Below are 19,969 nucleotides of genomic sequence, written 5' to 3' on the forward strand. Positions count from 1 at the left end.
TTCTAAATTTTTGAAAAATTTTAGATGAATATGCATGTTTTATAATCAGAAAAATTGGTTATAAATAAAAATTTAAAAATAAAGTAAGGACTTAATATAATTGAAAAGCCTGGCCTTAGGAACCTGATTTAGAGGACTACATACTTTGGAAGCAGAATTGGGAGAACTTGCTAGCAGATGGGGTGTGAGAGGAAGAGTATAAAAGGACTAAAGCATCACCTCTTTCGATCCCTTCTCTGCGAAGGAGCCAGAGCAGTCCTGTTAAAACATTCTTCTGGTCAGAACCCTCCAATGGCTCCCACCTGGCTCAGAATAAAAGCCGGAACCCTGGAGTCACTTACAAGGCCCCACATAAAGCTCCCACACTACCCTGGGATTATCTCTGGCTTGGTCTTCTCTTACCCTCTCTCTCTGCTCAGGCTGCTCCGACCTCCTCCCTATTTCTAAACATGTCCATGTGTTCCTACCTCAGGGCCTTTGTACTTGCCCTCTCCCTGCCTGCAATGCTTTCTGATCACTTGCCCCCTCACCTCCATCAGTCTTAACTCAAACATCCCCTTATCAGTGAAGCCTTTCCTGCCTCCCCCCACCCACCAGCCTCCAAAACTGGAGCCCTCTGGCACTCCTGTGGTTTCCCTGCTTAATTTTACTCCCTAGCCCATATCATGACTTCAAATAACTATATATTTTACTTACTTTTTATTTTTTGTCTCTTCCACTAGAACACAAATTGCAGGAGAGCAGGGATTTTGTCTGTATTGTTCACTGTGGTGTCCCCAGTTCCTGGCACAGAATTAACCCTAAATAAATGCTAATTGGTTGAATGAATGACCATAATCTGAATAAAGAACCCAAACGTTTCATTCACCATCAAAAGACCATCAGATTTACCATTGTTTTGTAAATGCCATTAGATGGCTAGACTTCTTGGTGCATTTAGAATCCACTTTAAAGTATTCTATTCCCATGCGATTTGTTGGTTTCTGTGTTTGCAGGAATAACGTGACTCTATTTGTGGCTTAGAGATTGGGGGTGGAGGTGGGTAACTGAGGCGGGGACCCTGGCAGAAGGGAGGCTGGGGTTTGCCAGGGCTGATCCCTCTGAGAGTGTATGAAAGTGTCATCCTTGATGTGCTGGATCCAGCCTGGTGCCCTGGACACTCTGGTAGCAGTTGCGGGACTGGTTCTGGTTGCGGAAGCACAAGTCCGAGGGTGGTGTCGGTGGTTTCCACTTGGGGGGTTTCTGGGCATCCCATCTCCAACATCCACTGAGAAGGCAACTCCAGGCGGTTGTCAACACATCCACGGGATGAGCTGTGCTTGTGGCTCCCTAGATGTCCCTTGCTTCTGGTGCCCAAAGCTGCAGAGTGCCCCCACCCCCTGCTGGATTGGCTGGGACCCCTGGAACCCTGGCCAATGAGAGCCACTGCGCTGGATGGAAGGTTCTGGAACTCAGGGTGGGGTTGGGGGAGACCCCTCCCCTGCCTCCTGGTTCCAGCCAGATGTTTCCTCTCCACCTAATCTATTTTTACATGGAAGTAATTTGAGCAAAGCAGTAGAAGGGGAAGGGTTTATTCCATGCCCTGTCTTCACCCACTATGGATAAGCCAAGGGAATAGCAGCTGACTACTTTCTCTTTTACTAAAGAGAAATGAGGATAACGTAGGCCCTGAGCAATGCATAGGGAGTGAAATCTAGATCATGCCAGCCCTCAGACTTAGCTCCCTCTAGAATCAGAATCATGGAGTTTATTGAATTAGTTGCTATACTCCCATAAGGCCCACCAGGGGGCTGTAGAATATCGCAGATCAGCCCAGCAATCACAGGAGGCCAGGAGAGCCAGGCACACCACAGAGATGCCTGGCTCACCTCCAGACCAGGTGATTCTGAGTTTCTTAATGGGGACCCCAGATGAGGATGCAGGCCACTGAGACTCCCCTGGGACAATCATTGGTGACACCCACGGAGTGCTTACTGCAGCCAGGCACCATTCCAAGTCCCTCATCTGTTTATCTCATTTACACTTCAGAGACACCCTCAGTGGTAAGCACTGCTAGCGTGTCCCATTTCTCAGATGAGGATACTGAAGCTCAATGAGATGAAGTAACTTGCCAAGTGCCCTCGTGCTGGTGAGGGCCCAGGTAGTAAAGGAACCAAAACTCACCACGTACTTACCCACCCTCCAGCCACACAGCTGATGCTGGGCCCTTGCTGTGAGCCCCCGGGCACAGATGGTGCCTCTGGTCCAGCCCTGCATCCTCAGTTCCCAGCACAGTGGTTGGCACCAAGCTCAGAAGTTGAAGAAACGGACTAAGGAAGTCTCAAGTGTGAGAATGGAAGCTAGCAAATAACAGCACAGGTAGAATTTGCATGTGCCTTTCCCCAGAGCTCTTCTTTAGTGAAGAGTGAAATAAATGAAATACCATGAAGTTGCAAATGGACTTGCTCCCGTCTGGACTGCATGGGACTCAAAATGTAAGTGTAACCAACCTTTCCTGACACAATGTGACTTGACTGTGTTCCCTGTGGCCCCAAACATCCTGTTCTTACCACCTATTCTAAGGTGGCTGCATATCTATCTCCCTGGCCCCTCTGCCCTTAACCCCTCATCCAATCCCCCTGCCACCAAGCCCCTGTAGGTGACATCTTGTGATAAGCATCCGGCTTGGCAGTCCAGGTACCTGTGTACCTGCAGGTCACTCCTCTGACCACATGCTCCTGCAGGTGAGCAGCACTGCATAGCCAGGATTGAGTTGAAATCATTACTCTGGTACTTTGGGCAACTTACCTACCACATCTGAGTTCAGATTCTTCATCAGTATCTGCTTTGTGATATTGCTGTGTGATGAAATGATGTAACATACGTGAAACTCATCTGCCTGGCATCTTAGAGGTGGTCAAAGAATGCATGTTCTCATTGTGACTGTTAGTGGGGCTGGTTAGAATTTATTAAAACCTCGTGAGGGGCAAGCGTTTTGTTATGCTCTGAGGCCAATGCACCCAAGGGACCTTAAGATGTCACCCAGAATGCATCTCCTCACCTTGCCAAGGCAGGCCCTGGGGACCCCACAGAGCCTGCCCACCTAGTGCTGTGACCAAGACTCACCATGATTTGTTGATACTTTGCTCTCAAATGGGCCATAAAAAGATTATTGTTTATTTTATGAATAAAGATTTGCAGGCTAACTCCCCACAAGTAAGCTTGGAAATGGTCCAAACCAACTGGAGAAGCTGGATTGGAGCAGGTGTGCTGCTCCAATTTAACAACTGGAGGGTTTAAGGGTTTAACAACCGGCTCTCTGGAGGGAATATGTGTGTGTGTGTGCACACATATATACACACGTATGTACATATGTATTGTAAATACACACCTAGCCCAGGACTCAGAGAGGCTAGAAGAGGATCTGGAGGAGCCGCTGGATGGTCTTCGCCCTGAGCCAGCTGCAGGAACCAGCAGCCCAGGGACACTGTGTGTGTGCTGCAGCAGCATCCAGCTCTCTGCTACATTTTCAGTGCATTTTGGCTGATGCTTCATATCTGCCATCCAAATCTCACTCTTTCTCTTGTGGACAACCCTAATTTGGAATCACACAGGGAAGAGAAGTCTGGAAAACCAAGTTCCAGCTTAGCTAAGTTGACAAGGAGGAAAGTCACCACGCCATGCTTTCATAGTACCAAGTGCTTTTGGATCCTCTTACCACATTCTTCTAGGCCTCTATGCCTTTGCATGGACTGTTCTCCCCAGCTTTGGCACCTGGCAAACTCCTATAGCACCTTCAAAACCCTGCAGAGATATCACCTCCTCAGAAAAGAGTTCCCTGACACTTTCCCTCCAGGACCAGTTCTGTACTTTGTACATAATGCCTGCCTCTGTTGCACATGTTAATGCTTCAAGGACAGAATCTCTAATCTTAAGAACTGAGCCAAGCTGTGCCTATTTTACAGATGAAGACATATTGCTCAGAGTAGTTAATTAACTTGTCCAGGGTCACACAGTGAGAATATAATTAATATAAAAGCTGAGCTATAATTCAAATCCTTGTCTATGACTCTTCTTCTAATTATAACCCACCATGACTACAAAGTTGAGAAAAATTTGGTCCCTACCCATAAGAAACTCTACTTAGTGGAGGGGAAAGAGAGCTGTCATATAGTTAGGCAGCTGGTAAGGTGGCCAATAGGAGCAGAGTGTGGAGTGGGCTCTGGGGAAGGGGGTGCAGAGTAGCGATGAGGCTGTGATTCCCACCTTCTGCCTCTCACATTGTCACCCTCAGACCTCCTGGAGTGGCTTCTCCCAGCGTAGCAGAAGTGATGGGGTACCAGCAGTTTTCTGTGCTTTTCTGCCCAGCTCTCAAAAAGACCCTGGAGGTGGCCCAAGGCTGAGGTCACGGCGGTGTGCTCAGCCTGCCCTAGGCAGCTCCCAGCCTGGCCAAAAGGAAGATGAGCCTCCCCCCACCCCATTGGTCAGCAGCTGGGATTACACAAAGGAGCAGTAGCCTGAGAGCCCAGGAGTGGGGTTCTAGCTGACTACTCACTGCTTGGCTTCGGGTGAGTCCTGTTCCTATTTAGGACTTCTGTTTCCGTGTTGTGGCATGCGGGATCTTAGCTCCCTGACCAGGGACCGAACTCAGGCTCTCGGCAGTGAAAGTGCAGAGTCCTAACTGCTGGACCGCCAGGGAATTCCCAGGGACTTTTGTTTCCTTATTTGGAAGCAAGGGGCCTGCAATGGGTGGCTAAGATTCTTCATTCACTCAGTCACCATCTGGGATCCAGTTAGTCATCTGGATTTGGCATTTCCAAGTTATGTCACCAGAGGGTGCCAGTTCCTAGCTCCTGCTACTGATGGGAGCACAGAGGAGGTGATGAGGAATGTGATTGAGTGTGATGGAGTGAGGGGGTTTGTGTGGAAACGATTAGGGGAGTGTGTGTGTGTGTGTGTGTGTGTGTGTGTGTTTGTGCACGTGTGTTCGCGCGGCACCAAAGATCTTACCCTCACCTACGTTCACCAGTATAGCACTTTACCCCACTGGAGTGAGTTCATCTCCAACCACTTGCTGCCTCCCTCTCTCTGCTCCAGCTGTGCTGCCCTACAGCCCTCCCTGCAAGAGGGGACCTCAGGGCCTTTGTGTGTGTTGTCCCGTCTTTGGAACCCTCATCCCCTAGACATCTACAGGACCCCACCATACTTTCTCTCAGTGAGGCCATCTCTAGCCATTGCATATAAAATACTACCTCCAAACTCATTCCATCCTTTTGTACTTTTACCTTAAAAATTTTGGTAAAATATACATAATATAAAATTTTCCATTTTACCCATTTTAATTAGATTATTTTTTTATTTTTTATTTTTAAATTTTTAACATCTTTATTGGAGTATAATTGCTTTACAATGGTGTGTTAATTTCTGCTTTATAACAAAGTGAATTAGTTATACATATACATATGTCCCCATACCTCTTCCCTCTTGCGTCTCCCTCCCACCCTCCCTATCCCACCCCCTAGGTGGTCACAAAGCATCGAGCTGATCTCCCTTTGCTATGCAGCTACTTCCCACTAGCTAGCTATTTTACGTTTGGTAGTATATGTAAGTTCATGCCACTCTCTCACTTCGTCCCAGCTTACCCTTCCCCCTCCCCGTGTCCTTAAGTCCATTCTCTACGTCTGTTTCTTTATTCCTGTCCTGACCCTAGGTTCTTCATAACCAGTTTTTTTTTCTTAGATTCCATATATATGTGTTAGCACACAGTATTTGTTTTTCTCTTTCTGACTTACTTCATGTTGTATGACAGACTCTAGGTCCATCCACCTCACTACAAATAACTCAATTTCATTTCTTTTTATGGCTGAGTAATAGTCCATTGTATATATGTGCCATATCTTCTTTATGCATTCATCTGTTGATGAACACTTAGGTTGCTTCCATGTCCTGGCTATTGGAAATAGAGCTGCAATGAACATTGTGGTACATGACTCTTTTTGAATTATGGTTTTCTCAGGGTATATGCCCATAGTGGGATTGCTGGGTCGTATGGTAGTTCTATTTGTAGTTTTTTAAGGAAACTCCATACTGTTCTCCATAGTGGCTGTATTAATTTACATTCCCACCAGCAGTGCAAGAGGGTTCCCTTTTCTCCACACCCTCTCCAGCATTTATTGTTTCTAGAGTTTTTGATGATGGCCAATCTGACCGGTGTGAGGTGATATTTCATTGTAGTTTTGATTTGCATTTCTCTAATGATTACTGATGTTGAGCATTCTTTCATGTGTTTGTTGGCAATCTGTATATCTTCTTTGGAGAAATGTCTACTTAGGTCTTCTGCCCATTTTTGGATTAGGTTGTTTGTTTTTCTGTTATGGAGCTGCATGAGCTGCTTATAAATTTTGGATATTAATCCTTTGTCAGTTGCTTCATTTGCAACTATTTTCACCCATTCTGAGGGTTGTCTTTTGGTCTTGTTTATGGTATCCTTTGCTGTGCAAAAGCTTTTAAGTTTCATTAGGTCCCATTTGTTTATTTGTGTTTTTATTTCCATTTCTCTAGGAGGTGGGTCAAAAAGGATCTTGCTGTGATTTATGTCACAGAGTGTTCTGCCTATGTTTTCCTCTAAGAGTTTGATGGTGTCTGGCCTTACATTTATATCTTTAATCCATTTTGAGTTTATTTTTGTGTATGGCGTTAGGGAGTGTTCTAATTTCATTCTTTTACATGTAGCTGTCCAGTTTCCCCAGCACCACTTATTGAAGAGGCTGTCTTTTCTCTACTGTATATTCTTGCCTCCTTTGTCAAAGATAAGGTGACTGTATGTGCATGGGTTTATCTCTGGGCTTTCTATCCTGTTCCATTGATGTATATTTCTGTTTTTGTGCCAATACCATACTGTCTTGATTACTGTACCTTTGTAGTAGAGTCTGAAGTCAGGGAGCCTGATTCCTCCAGCTCTGTTTTTCTTTCTCAAGATTGCTTTGGCTGTTTGGGGTCTTTTGTGTTTCCATACAAATCATGAAATTTTTTGTTCTAGTTCTGTGAAAAATGCCAGTGGTAGTTTGATAGGGATTGCATTGAATCTGTAGATTGCTTTGGGTAGTAGAATCATTTTCACAATGTTGATTCTTCCAATCCAAGAACATGGTATATCTCTCCATCTATTTGAATCATCTTTAATTTCTTTCATCAGTGTCTTATAATTATCTGCATACAGGTCTTTTGTGTCCTTAGGTAGGTTTATTCCTAGATATTTTATTCTTTTTGTTGCAGTGGTAAATGGAAGTGTTTTCTTAATTTCACTTTCAGATTTTTCATCATTAGTGTATAGGAATGCCAGAGATTTCTGTGCATTAATTTTGTATCCTGATACTTTACCAAATTCATTGATTAGCTCTAGTAGTTTTCTTGTAGCATCTTTAGGATTCTCTATGTATAGTATCATGTCATCTGCAAACAGTGACAGCTTTACTTCTTCTTTTCCAATTTGGATTCCTTTTATTTCTTTTTCTTCTCTGACTGCTCTGGCTAAAACTTCCAAAACTATGTTGAATAAGAGTGGTGAGAGTGGGCAACCTTGTCTTGTTCCTGATCTTAGTGGAAATGGTTTCAGTTTTTCACCATTGAGAAGGATGTTGGCTGTGGGTTTGTCATATATGGCCTTTATTATGTTATGTTGAGGAAAGTTCCCTCTATGCCTACTTTCTGGAGGGTTTTTATCATGAATGGGTATTGAATTTTGTCAAAGCTTTCTCTGCATCTATTGAGATGATCATATGATTTTTCTCCTTCAGTTTGTTGATATGGTGTATCATGTTGATCGATTTGTGTATATTGAAGAATCCTTGCATTCCTGGGATAATCCCCACTTGATCGTGGTGTATGATCCTTTTAATGTGCTGTTGGATTCTGTTTGCTGGTATTTTGTTGAGGATTTGTGCATCTATGTTCATCAGTGATATTGGCCTGTAGTTTTCTTTCTTTGTGACGTCTTTGTCACAAAGATGTCCTATTACCATTTTTGGTATCAGAGTGATGGTGGACTCGTAGAATGAGTTTGGGAGTGTTCCTCTCTCTGCTATATTTTGGAAGAGTTTGAGAAGGATAGGTGTTAGCTCTTCTCTAAATGTTTGATAGAATTAGCCTGTGAAGCTATCTGGTCCTGGGCTTTTATTGGAAGATTTTTTTTGTTTTTTTCTGTACTCGGGCCTCTCACTGTTGTGGCCTCTCCCATTGTGGAGCACAGGCTCCTGACGCGCAGGCTCAGTGGCCATGGCTCAGGGGCCCAGCCGCTCTGTGGCATATGGGATCCTCCCAGACCGGGGCATGAACCCGTGTCCCCTGCATTGGCAGGTGGACTCTCAACCACTGCGCCACGAGGGAAGCCCTGTTGGAAGATTTTTAATCAGAGTTTCAATTTCAGTGCTTGTGATTGGTCTGTTCATATTTTCTATTTCTTCCTAGTTCAGTCTCGGAAGGTTGTGCATTTCTAAGAATTTATCCATTTCTTCCAGGTTGTCCATTTTATTGGCCTAGAGTTGCTTGTAGTAATCTCTCGTGCTGCTTTGTATTTCTGCAGTGTCAGTTGTTACTTCTCCTTTTTCATTTCTAATTCTGTTGATTTGAGTCTTCTCCCTTTTTTTCTTGATGAATCTGGCTAATGGCTTATCAATTTTGTTTATCTTCTCAAAGAACCAGTTTTTAGTTTTATTGATCTTTGCTATTGTTTCCTTCATTTCTTTTTCATTTATTTCTGATCTGATCTTTATGATTTCTTTCTGCCAACATTGGGGTTTTTTTGTTCTTCTTTCTCTAATTGCTTTAGGTGTAAGGTTAGGTTGTTTATTTGAGATGTTTCTCGTTTCTTAAGGTAGGCTTGTATAGCTATAAACTTCTCTCTTAGAACTGTTTTTGCTGCATCCCATAGGTTTTGGGTCATCGTGTTTTCATTGTCATTTGTTTCTAGGTATTTTTTGATTTCCTCTTTGATTTCTTCAGTGATCTCTTGGTTATTAAGTGGTGTGTTGTTTAGCCTCCATGTGTTTGTATTTCTTACAGATTTTTTCCTGCAATTGATATCTAGTCTCATAGCGTTGTGGTCGGAAAAGATACTTGATACAATTTCAATCTTCTTAAATTTACCAAGGGTTGATTTGTGACCCAAGATATGATCTAGCCTGGAGAATGTTCCATGAGCACTTGAGAAGAATGTGTATTCTGTTGTTTTTGGATGGAATGTCCTAGAAATATCAATTAAGTCCATCTTGTTTAATGTGTCATTTAAAGCTTGTGTCTTCTTATTTATTTTCATTTTGGATGATCTGTCCATTGGTGAAAGTGGGGTGTTAAAGTCCCCTACTATGATTGTGTTACTGTCCATTTCCCCTTTTATGGCTGTTAGTATTTGCCTTATGTATTGAGGTGCTCCTATGTTTGGTGCATAAATATTTACAGTTGTTATATCTTCTTGGATCAATCCCTTGATCATTATGTAGTGTCCTTCTTTGTCTCTTGTAATAGTCTTTATTTTAAAGTCTATTTTATCTGATATGAGAATTGCTAATCCAGCTTTCTTCTGGTTTCCATTTGCATGGAATATCTTTTTCCATCCCCTCACTTTCAGTCTGTATGTGTCCCTAGGTCTGAAGTGGGTCTCTTGTAGACAGCATATATATGGGTCTTGTTTTTGTATCCATTCAGCCAGTCTGTGTCTTTTGGTGGGAGCATTTAATCCATTTACATTTAAGGTAATTATCGATGTGTATGTTCCTATTACCATTTTCTTAATTATTTTGGGTTTATTATTGTAGGTCTTTTCCTTGTCTTGTGTTTCCTGCCTAGATAAGTTCCTTTAGCATTTGTTGTAAAGCTGGTTTGGTGGTGCTGAATTCTCTTAGCTTTTGCTTGTCTGTAAAGTTTTTAATTTCTCTGTCAAATCTGAATGAGGTCCTGGCTGTGTAGAGTAATCTTGTTTGTAGGTTTTTCTCTTTCATCACTTTAAATATGTCCTGCCACTCCCTTCTGGCTTGCAGAGTTTTTGCTGAAAGATCAGTTGTTAACCTCATGGGGATTCCCTTATGTGTTACTTGTTGTTTTTCCCTTGCTGCTTTTAATTTTTTTTCTTTGGATTTAATTTTTGATAGTTTGATTAATATGTGTCTTGGCATGTTTCTCTGTGGATTTAGCCTGTATGGGAGTCTCTGTGCTTCCTGGACTTGATTAACTATTTCCTTTTCCATATTAAGGAAGTTTTCAACTATAATCTCTTCAAATATTTTCTCAGTCCCTTTCTTTTTCTCTTCTTCTTCTGGGACCGCTATAATTCGAATGTTGGTGCGTTTAATGTTGTCCCAGAGGTCTCTGAGACTGTCCTCAATTCTTTTCATTCTTTTTTCTTGTGCTCTGCAGTAGTTATTTCCACTATTTTATCTTCCAGGTCACTTATCTGTTCTTCTGTGTCAGTTATTCTGCTATTGATCCCTTCTAGATAATTTTTAATTTCATTTATTGTGTTGTTCATCTCTGTTTGTTTGCTCTTAAGTTCTTCTGGGTCCTTGTTAAACATTGCTTGTATTTTCTCCATTCTACTTCCAAGATTTTGGACCATCTTTACTATCATTATTGTGGTTTCTTTTTCAGGTAGACTGCCTATTTCCTCTTCATTTGTTAGGTCCGGTGGGTTTTTGCCTTGCTCCTTCATCTGCTGTGTGTTCCTCTGTCTTTTCATTTTGCTTAACTTACTGTGTTTGGGGTCTCCTTTTCACAAGCTGCAGGTTCGTAGTTTCCGTTGTTTTTGGTGTCTGTCCTCAGTGGCTAAGGTTGGTTCAGTGGGTTGTGTAGGCTTCTTGGTGTAGGGGACCTGTGCCTGGGCTTCAGCTTTGGATTTGGCCTCGCCTCTGTTTGTAGGTCACCTGAGAGCGTCTGTTCTTCACTCAAACAGGACGGGGTTAAAGAAGCAGCTGATTCAGGGGCTCTGGCTCACTCAGGCGGGGTGAGAGGGAGGGGTCTGGGGTGAGCCTGTGACAGCAGAGTCCAGCGTGACATTGCAGCAACCTGAGGTGCACCGTGCATTCTCCCGGGGAAGTTGTCCCTGGATCATGGGACCCTGGCAGTGGGGGCTGCACAGGCTCCCGGGAGGGGAGGTTTGGATAGTGACCTGTGCTTGTACACAGGCTTCTTGGTGGCCTGAGCAGCAGCCTTAGCGTCTCATGCCTGTCTCTGGCGTGTGCACTCAGAGCCGCGGCTTGCGCCGCTCTCTGGAGGTCGCTTAGGTGGTGCTCTTAATTCCCTCTCCTCGCGCACCCCGATACAATGGTCTCTTGCCTCTTAGGCAGGTGCAGACGTTTTCCTGGACTCCCTCCCGGCTAGCTGTGGAGCACTAGCCCCGTTCATGCTGTGTTCACACCGCCAACCCCAGTCCTCTCCCTGCTATCCGACCGAAGCCCGAGCCTCAGCTCCCAGCCCCTGCCCATCCCGGCGGGTGAGCAGACAAGCCTCTCGGGCCAGTGAGTGCTGGTCCGCACCGATCCTCTGTGTGGGAATCGCTCTGCTTTGCCCTCTGCACCCCTGTTGCTGCACTGTCCTCCGTGGCTCTGAAGCTTCCCCCCGCCACCCCCATCTCCGCTGTGAAGGGCCTTCCTAGTGTGTGGAAACCTTTCCTCCTTCACAGCTCTCTCCCACTGGTGCAGGTCCCGTACCTATTCGTTTTTCTCTGTTTATTCTTTTTTCTTTTGCCCTACCCAGGTACGTGGGGAGTTTCTTGCCTTTTGAGAGGTCTGAGGTCTTCTGCCAGCGTTCAGTAGGTGTTCTGTAGGAATTGTTCCACATGTAGATGTATTTCTGATGTATTTTTGGGAAGAAAGGTTATCTCCACGTCTTACTCTTCCTCCATCTTGAAGCTCCTACATCTAACTATTTTTAAGTGTAAAGTTCTGTGGCATTAAGTACATTCCCACTGTTGTGCAGCCATAAACACCACCTGAAAGTCTTCAGTACTTTTCCCATCTTCTCAAATGGAAATTCCATACCCATTAAACAAAAACTCCCCATTCTACCCTTCTCCAGTCCCTAGCAACTACCATTCTTCTTTCTGTCTCTATGAATTTGTCTTCTCTAGATATCTCATTAAAGTGAGGTCATGAAGTATTTGTCCCTTCATGACTGGCTTATTTCACTTGGCATAGGTGTATTAAAGCTTCATCCATGTTGTAGCATGTGTCAGACTTTGCTTCCTTTTTAAGACTGTATCATATTCCATTTTATATGTATACCACATTGTTTATTCATTAACCCTTTGTTAGGTACTTGGGTTGCTTCCACTCTATTGTGTATAATGCTGTTATGAACATGGGTGCCCAAATATCTGTTTGAATCCCTGTTTTCAAATCTTTTTCTGTGCTTTATTTTTCTGTATAGCATTTATTATCATCCAACAGTTCTCCCTCCACCCCCAACTAGAGATGCAAATGATTTTTGCTTAGAAAAGATAATCCCAAAGTTATAGTTGTAGGTCCTTAAAGAACATTAACCAATTATATCTAACCTAGTAATTTCATTCTAATTCCTTTTAAAAAAATCTGTAAATACTTAGTTCTTCAAAGTACTCTTTTGACCAGCTTTACCATCTTACTTGTTTCATCATTAATGAGTTAATAAATCTTTGATGTGTTCATTCTATATTTGTATGAGAGTTAGATTTTTGTTTAATTATTTATTGAAGTATAGTTGGTTTCAATGTTGTGTTAATTTCTGCTGTATAGCAAAGTGATTCAGTTATACATATATAGATATAGATATAGATAGATATATAGATACATTCTTTTTTAATATTCTTTTCCATTATGGTTTATCACAGGATATTGAATAGAGTTCTCTGTGCTATACAGTAGGACCTTGTTGTTTATCCAGTCTCTATATAATAGTTTACATCTGCTAACCCCAGCCTCACACTCCATCCCTCCCCCAACCCCCTCCCCCTTGGCTAGCACCAGTCTGTTCTCTATGTCCATGATTCTGTTTCTCTTTCATAGGTAGGTTCATTTGTGTCATATTTTAGATTCCACATATAAGTGATATCATATTGTATGTTTCTTTCTGACTTAGTATGATAGTCTCTAGTTGCATCCATGTTGCTGCAAATGGCATTATTTCTTTTTTATGGCTGAGTAGTATTCCATTGTATATATAACACATTGTCTTTATCCGTTCATCTGTTGATGGACATTTAGGTTGTTTGCATGTCTTGGCTATTGTGAATAGTGATGCTATGAACATAGGGGTGCATGTATCTTTTTGGAGTAGAGTTTTGTCTACATATATGCCCAGGAGTGGGATTGCTAGATCATATGGTAGTTCTTTCAATATTTTTAGTTTTCTGAGGAACCTCCATACTGTTTTCCACAATGGCTGCACCAACAGTGCAGGAGGGTTCTCTTTCCTCTCTCTAGCATTTGTTATTTATAGAGCTTTAAATGATGGCCATTCTGACTAGTGTGAGGTACTACCTCAATGTAGTTTTGATCTGCACTTCAGAGTCAGATTTTTGACTTTTAAAAATTTATGCATTGACATTCCAGAAGTGTTTACCAGGAACTAAAATCTGCATTTGTGGAAAATTAAATGAATTAGTAGTTCATAGTGCTCTGCAAGCAAGCCAGGCTGGGGCTGCAGGTGTGCTGGTGTCCCCCAGACTAAGTGGAGACACCAACAGCATATACACTCACAGGGTTGGGGGCCCTCCTGAGTCGTGGCCACTGCTTGTACAGTCCGGGGACATGCAAATCCTGGGGGACCTTATGAAGACCTGGATCTCTGGGGCCCCTGATCCTCACACAGTCCCCACGAGGTAGATACCATTTTGCAGATGAGGGAACAAGCTCTGAGGGGTTAAGTAACTGAGACCATGGTATAAGGGGAAATTAGAGACGAAAGACTAAAGTGAAAGTTCTGTGATGGTTCTCAATGAATGGTTCTGTGTGCATTGCAATGGTTGGGTGGATTTTTTCTCTCTTCTGCAGTTGCAGCAGAGATAAAAACTGAGAGGGGAAAGCATGAGGTCTTATCTGTGATAGAGGCAGCCTCAGCCATGGGGGCAGACACCACCCGCAGGGGACAGCACACCTCCAGGGGGCTTGCTGAGAGGTGCCAAAGAAGAGGATCCATCACCAGCTGCTGCTCCCATGTCATCCTGGTGACATGAGGATCGCAGCAGGGTGCTGCCATGCGGGGGACAGCAGAATGTAGGAAAGGAACTCTTTACATCCCTTCTTCCCATGGGGTGAGGAAAGAAGTATTTCTCCTGCCCCAAGCCAAGGGAGGGGAACCTCAAGAGAATCACTTGTGAAGTTTGGGTGCCCCAGCCCTCCCTCCACACTGGTGACCATCTTATCTGAGCGACCGGCTGGTGGAAAGCATTGTTGGTGGAGACATGGTTCATGGGATGGCCAAGTGAGAGAGGTCAAGGTTCCCCGGCCGCGTGTCCTCTGAGGGATGAGGGAAATGGATGTCACACAAGCTTGCTGGCTGGTGGGACTGGGGGCTGCAGACTTGCTGGGGACACAGCTTGGGTTGAGGATGTGTACACTTTAGAGAACTGTGGCCTGAGGGGCCAGTGGGAGGATGGGGCTGAGGGCTGGAGGGACCCCCAGTGCCTGGGGGCTGCTCACCGTTTGTCTACGTGGAGTCCCTAGTCAATGAACAGGATCAGTAGAAGGACCCAGACAGGGAGAGCCTGTGACCTTTCCAAGCCCAACATCTAAAGTTGGGAGATCTCTGCCCAGCTCCCACCCATGACCTTTCCTTAAAGGGGTCATGCAGAGAGGGAGGGAGATGGGGGGGGGGAGCTAAGCCCCGCCTCCAGCACCCGGAGCCAAAGTCTAGCCTGGAGGTGGGGCAGCTCTTTTCTTTTTTTAATTGAAGTATAGTTGATTTACAGTGTTGTGATAATTACTACTATACAGCAAAGTGATTCTGTTATACATATATATACATTTTTTTTTAACATCTTTATTGGAGTATAATTGTTTTACAACAGTGTGTTAGTTTTTCCTTTACAACAAACTGAATCAGTTATACATATACATATGTTCCCATATCTCTTCCCTCTTGCATCACCCTCTCTCCCACCCTCCCTATCCCACCCCTCTAGGTGGTCACAAAGCACAGAGGTGATCTCCCTGTGCTATGCAGCAGCTTCCCACTAGCTATCTAATTTACATTTGATAGTGTATATATGTCCCTGCCACTCTCTCACTTCGTCACAGCCCACCCTTCTCCCTCCCCATATCCTCAAGTCCATGCTCGAGTAAGTCTGTGTTTTATTCCCGTCCTACCACTAATCTCTTCATGACATTTTTTTCCCTTAGAGTCCATATATATATGTGTTAGCATACGGTATTTGTTTTTCTCCTTCTGACTTATTTCACTCTGTATGACAGACTCCAGGTCCATCCACCTCATTATAAATAACTCAGTTTCATTTCTTTTTATGGCTGAGTAATATTCCATTGTATATATGTGCCACATCTTCTTTATCCATTCATCTGTTGATGAACACTTAGGTTGCTTCCATGTCCTGGCTATTGTAAGTAGAGCTGCAATGAACATTTTGGTACATGAGTCTTTCTGAATTATGGTTTTCTCAGGGTATATGCCCAGTAGTGGGATTGCTGGGTCATATGGTAGTTCAATTTTTAGTTTTTTAAGGAACCTCCATACTGTTCTCCATAGCGGCTGTATCAATTTACATTCCCACCAGCAGTGCAAGAGGGTTCCCTTTTCTCCACACCCTCTCCAGCATTTATTGTTTCTAGAGTTTTTGATGATGGCCAATCTGACCGGTGTGAGATGATATCTCATTGTAGTTTTGATTTGCATTTCTCTAATGATTAATGATGTTGAGCATTCTTTCATGTGTTTGTTGGCAATCTGTATATCTTCTTTGGAGAAATGTCTATTTAGTTCTTCTGCCCATTTTTGGATTAGGTTGTTTGTTTTTTTGTTATTGAGCTGCATGAGTTGCTTATAAATTTTGGAAATTAATCCTTTGTCAGTTCCTTCATTTGCAAATATTTTCTCCCATTCTGAGGGTTGTCTTTTGGTCTTGTTTATGGTATCCTTTGCTGTGCAAAAGCTTTTAAGTTTCATTAGGTCCCATTTGTTTATTTGTGTTTTTATTTCCATTTCTCTAGGAGATGGGTCAAAAAGGATCTTGCTGTGATTTATGTCGTAGAGTGTTCTGCCTATGTTTTCCTCTAAGAGTTTGATAGTGTCTGGCCTTACATTTAGGTCTTTAACCCATTTTGAGTTTATTTTTGTGTGTGGTGTTAGGGATTGTTCTAATTTCATACTTTTACATGTAGCTGTCCAGTTTTCCCAGCACCACTTATTGAAGAGGCTGTCTTTTCTCCACTGTATATCCTTCCCTCCTTTATCAAAGATAAGGTGACCATATGTGTGTGGGTTTATCTCTGGGCTCTCTATCCTGTTCCATTGATCTATATTTCTGTTTTTGTGCCAGTACCATATTGTCTTGATTACTGTAGCCTTGTAGTAGAGTCTGAAGTCAGGGAGCCTAATTCCTCCAGCTCCATTTCTCGTTCTCAAGATTGCTTTGGCTATTCGGGGTCTTTTGTGTTTCCATACAAATTGTGAAATTCTTTGTTCTAGTTCTGTAAAAAATGCCAGTGGTAATTTGATAGGGATTGCATTGAATCGGTAGATTGCTTTGGGTAATAGAGTCATTTTCACAATGTTGATTCTTCCAATCCAAGAACATGGTATAATTCTCCACCTATTTGTATCATCTTTAATTTCTTTCATCAGTGTCTTATAGTTTTCTGCATACAAGTCTTTTGTCTCCTTAGGTAGGTTTATTCCTAGATATTTTATTCTTTTTGTTGCAATGGTAAATGGGAGTGTTTTCTTAATTTCACTCTCAGATTTTTCATCATTAGTGTATAAGAATGCCAGAGATTTCTGTGCATTAATTTTGTATCCTGCAACTTTACCAAATTCATTGATTAGCTCTAGTAGTTTTCTGGTAGCATCCTTAGGATTCTCTATGTATAGTATCATGTCATCTGCAAACAGTGACAGCTTTACTTCTTCTTTTCCTATTTGGATTCCTTTTATTTCTTTTTCTTCTCTGATTGCTGTGGCTAGAACTTCCAAAACTATGTTGAATAAGAGTGGTGAGAGTGGGCAACCTTGTCTTGTTCCTGATCTTAGTGGAAATGGTTTCAGTTTTTCACCATTGAGAACGATGCTAGCTGTGGGTTTGTCATATATGGCCTTTATTATGTTGAGGAAAGTTCCCTCTATGCCTACTTTCTGCAAGGTTTTTATCATAAATGAGTGTTGAATTTTGTCAAAAGCTTTCTCTGCATCTATTGAGATGATCATATGGTTTTTCTCCTTCAGTTTGTTGATACGGTGTATCATGTTGATTGATTTGCGTATATTGAAGAATCCTTGCATTCCTGGGATAAACCCCACTTGATCATGGTGTATGATCCTTTTAATGTGCTGTTGGATTCTGTTTGCTAATATTTTGTTGAGGATTTTTGCATCTATGTTCATCAGTGATATTGGCCTGTAGTTTTCTTTCTTTGTGACGTCTTTGTCTGGTTTTGGTATCAGGGTGATGTTGGCCTCATAGAATGAGTTTGGGAGTGTTCCTCCCTCTGCTATCTGTTGGAAGAGTTTGAGAAGGATAGGTGTTAGCTCTTCTCTAAATGTTTGATAGAATTCGCCTGTGAAGCCATCTGGTCCTGGGCTTTTGTTTGCTGGAAGATTTTTAATCACAGTTTCAATTTCAGTGCTTGTGATTGGTCTGTTCATATTTTCTATTTCTTCCTGGTTCAGTCTCGGCAGGTTGTGCATTTCTAAGAATTTGTCCATTTCTTCCAGGTTGTCCATTTTATTGGCATACAGTTGCTTGTAGTAATCTCTAATAATCTTTTGTATTTCTGCAGTGTCAGTTGTTATATCTCCTTTTTCATTTCTAATTCTATTGATTTGAGTCTTCTCCCTTTTTTTCTTGAGTCTGGCTAATGGTTTATCAATTTTATTTATCTTCTCAAAGAACCAGCTTTTAGTTTTATTGATGTTTGCTATTGTTTCCTTCACTTCTTTTTCATTTATTTCTGATCTGATCTTTATGATTTCTTTCCTTCTGCTAAATTTGGGGTTTTTTTGTTCTTCTTTCTCTAATTGCTTTAGGTGCAAAGTTAGGTTGTTCATTCGAGATGTTTCCTGTTTCTTAAGGTATGATTGTATTGCTATAAACTTGCCTCTTAGAACTGCTTTTGCTGTATCCCATAGGTTTTGGGTCGTTGTGTCTCCATTGTCATTTGTTTCTAAGTATTTTTTGATTTCCTCTTTGATTTCTTCAGTGATCACTTCGTTATTAAGTAGTGTATTGTTTAGCCTCCATGTGTTTGTATTTTTTACAGATCTTTTCCTGTAATTGATATCTAGTCTCATAGCGTTGTGGTCAGAAAAGATACTTGATACGATTTCAATTTTCTTAAATTTGCCAAGGCTAGATTTGTGACCCAATATATGATCAATCCTGGAGAATGTTCCATGAGCACTTGAGAAAAATGTGTATTCTGTTGTTTTTGGATGGAATGTCCTATAAATATCAATTAAGTCCATCTTGTGTAATGTATCATTTAAAGCTTGTGTTTCCTTATTTATTTTCATTTTGGATGATGTGTCCATTGGTGACAGTGGGGTGTTAAAGTCCCCTACTATGATTGTGTTACTGTCCATTTCCCCTTTTATGGCTGTTAGTATTTGCCTTATGTATTGAGGTGCTCCTATGTTGGGTGCATAAATATTTACAATTGTTATATCTTCTTCATGGATCGATCCCTTGATCATTAAGTAGTGTCCTTCTTTGTCTCTTGTAATAGTCTTTATTTTAAAGTCTATTATGTCTGATATGAGAATTGCTACTCCAGCTTTCTTCTGATTTCCATTTGCATGGAATATCTTTTTCCATCCCCTTACTTTCAGTCTGTATGTGTCCCTAGGTCTGAAGTGGGTCTCTTGTAGACAGCATATATATGGGTCTTGTTTTTGTATCCATTCAGCCAGTCTGTGTCTTTTGGTGGGAGCATTTAATCCATTTACATTTAAGGTAATTATCGATGTGTATGTTCCTATTACCATTTACTTAATTGTTTCGGGTTGTTCTTGTAGGTCTTTTCCTTCTCTTGTGTTTCTTGCCTAGAGAAGTTCCTTTAGGATTTGTTGTAGAGCTGGTTTGGTGGTGCTGAACTCTCTCAGCTTTTGCTTGTCTGTAAAGGTTTTAATTTCTCCATCAAATCTGAATGAGAAATGAGATCCTTGCTGGGTAGAGTAATCTTGGTTGTAGGTTTTTTTCCTTCATCACTTTAAATATGTCCTGCCACTCCCTTCTGGCTTGTAGAGTTTCTGCTGAAAGATCAGACGTTAATCTTATGGGGATTCCCTTGTGTGTTATTTGTTGTTTTTCCCTTGCTGCTTTTAATATGTTTTCTTTGTATTTAATTTTTGACAGTTTGATTATTATGTGTCTTGGCGTGTTTCTCTTTGGGTTTATCCTGTATGGAACTCTCTGTGCTTCCTGGACTTGATTGACTATTTCCTTTCCTATATTAGGGAAGTTTTCAACTATAATCTCTTCAAATATTTTCTCAGTCCCTTTCTTTTTCTCTTCTTCTTCTGGGACCCCTATAATTCGAATGTTGGTGCATTTAATGTTGTCCCAGAGGTCTCTGAGGCTGTCCTCAGTTCTTTTCATTCTTTTTTCTTTCTTCTGCTCTGCAGTAGTTATTTCCACTATTTTATCTTCCAGGTCACTTATCCGTCCTTCTGCCTCAGTTATTCTGCTATTGATCCCATCTAGAGTATTTTTCATTTCATTTATTGTGTTGCTCATCGTTTTTTGCTTCCTCTTTATTTCTTCTAGGTCCCTGTTAACTGTTTCTTGCAAATTGTC

This window comes from Kogia breviceps, chromosome 8 (genome assembly GCF_026419965.1).
Source record: "Kogia breviceps isolate mKogBre1 chromosome 8, mKogBre1 haplotype 1, whole genome shotgun sequence".
In the NCBI taxonomy this organism is placed as follows: domain Eukaryota; kingdom Metazoa; phylum Chordata; class Mammalia; order Artiodactyla; family Physeteridae; genus Kogia; species Kogia breviceps.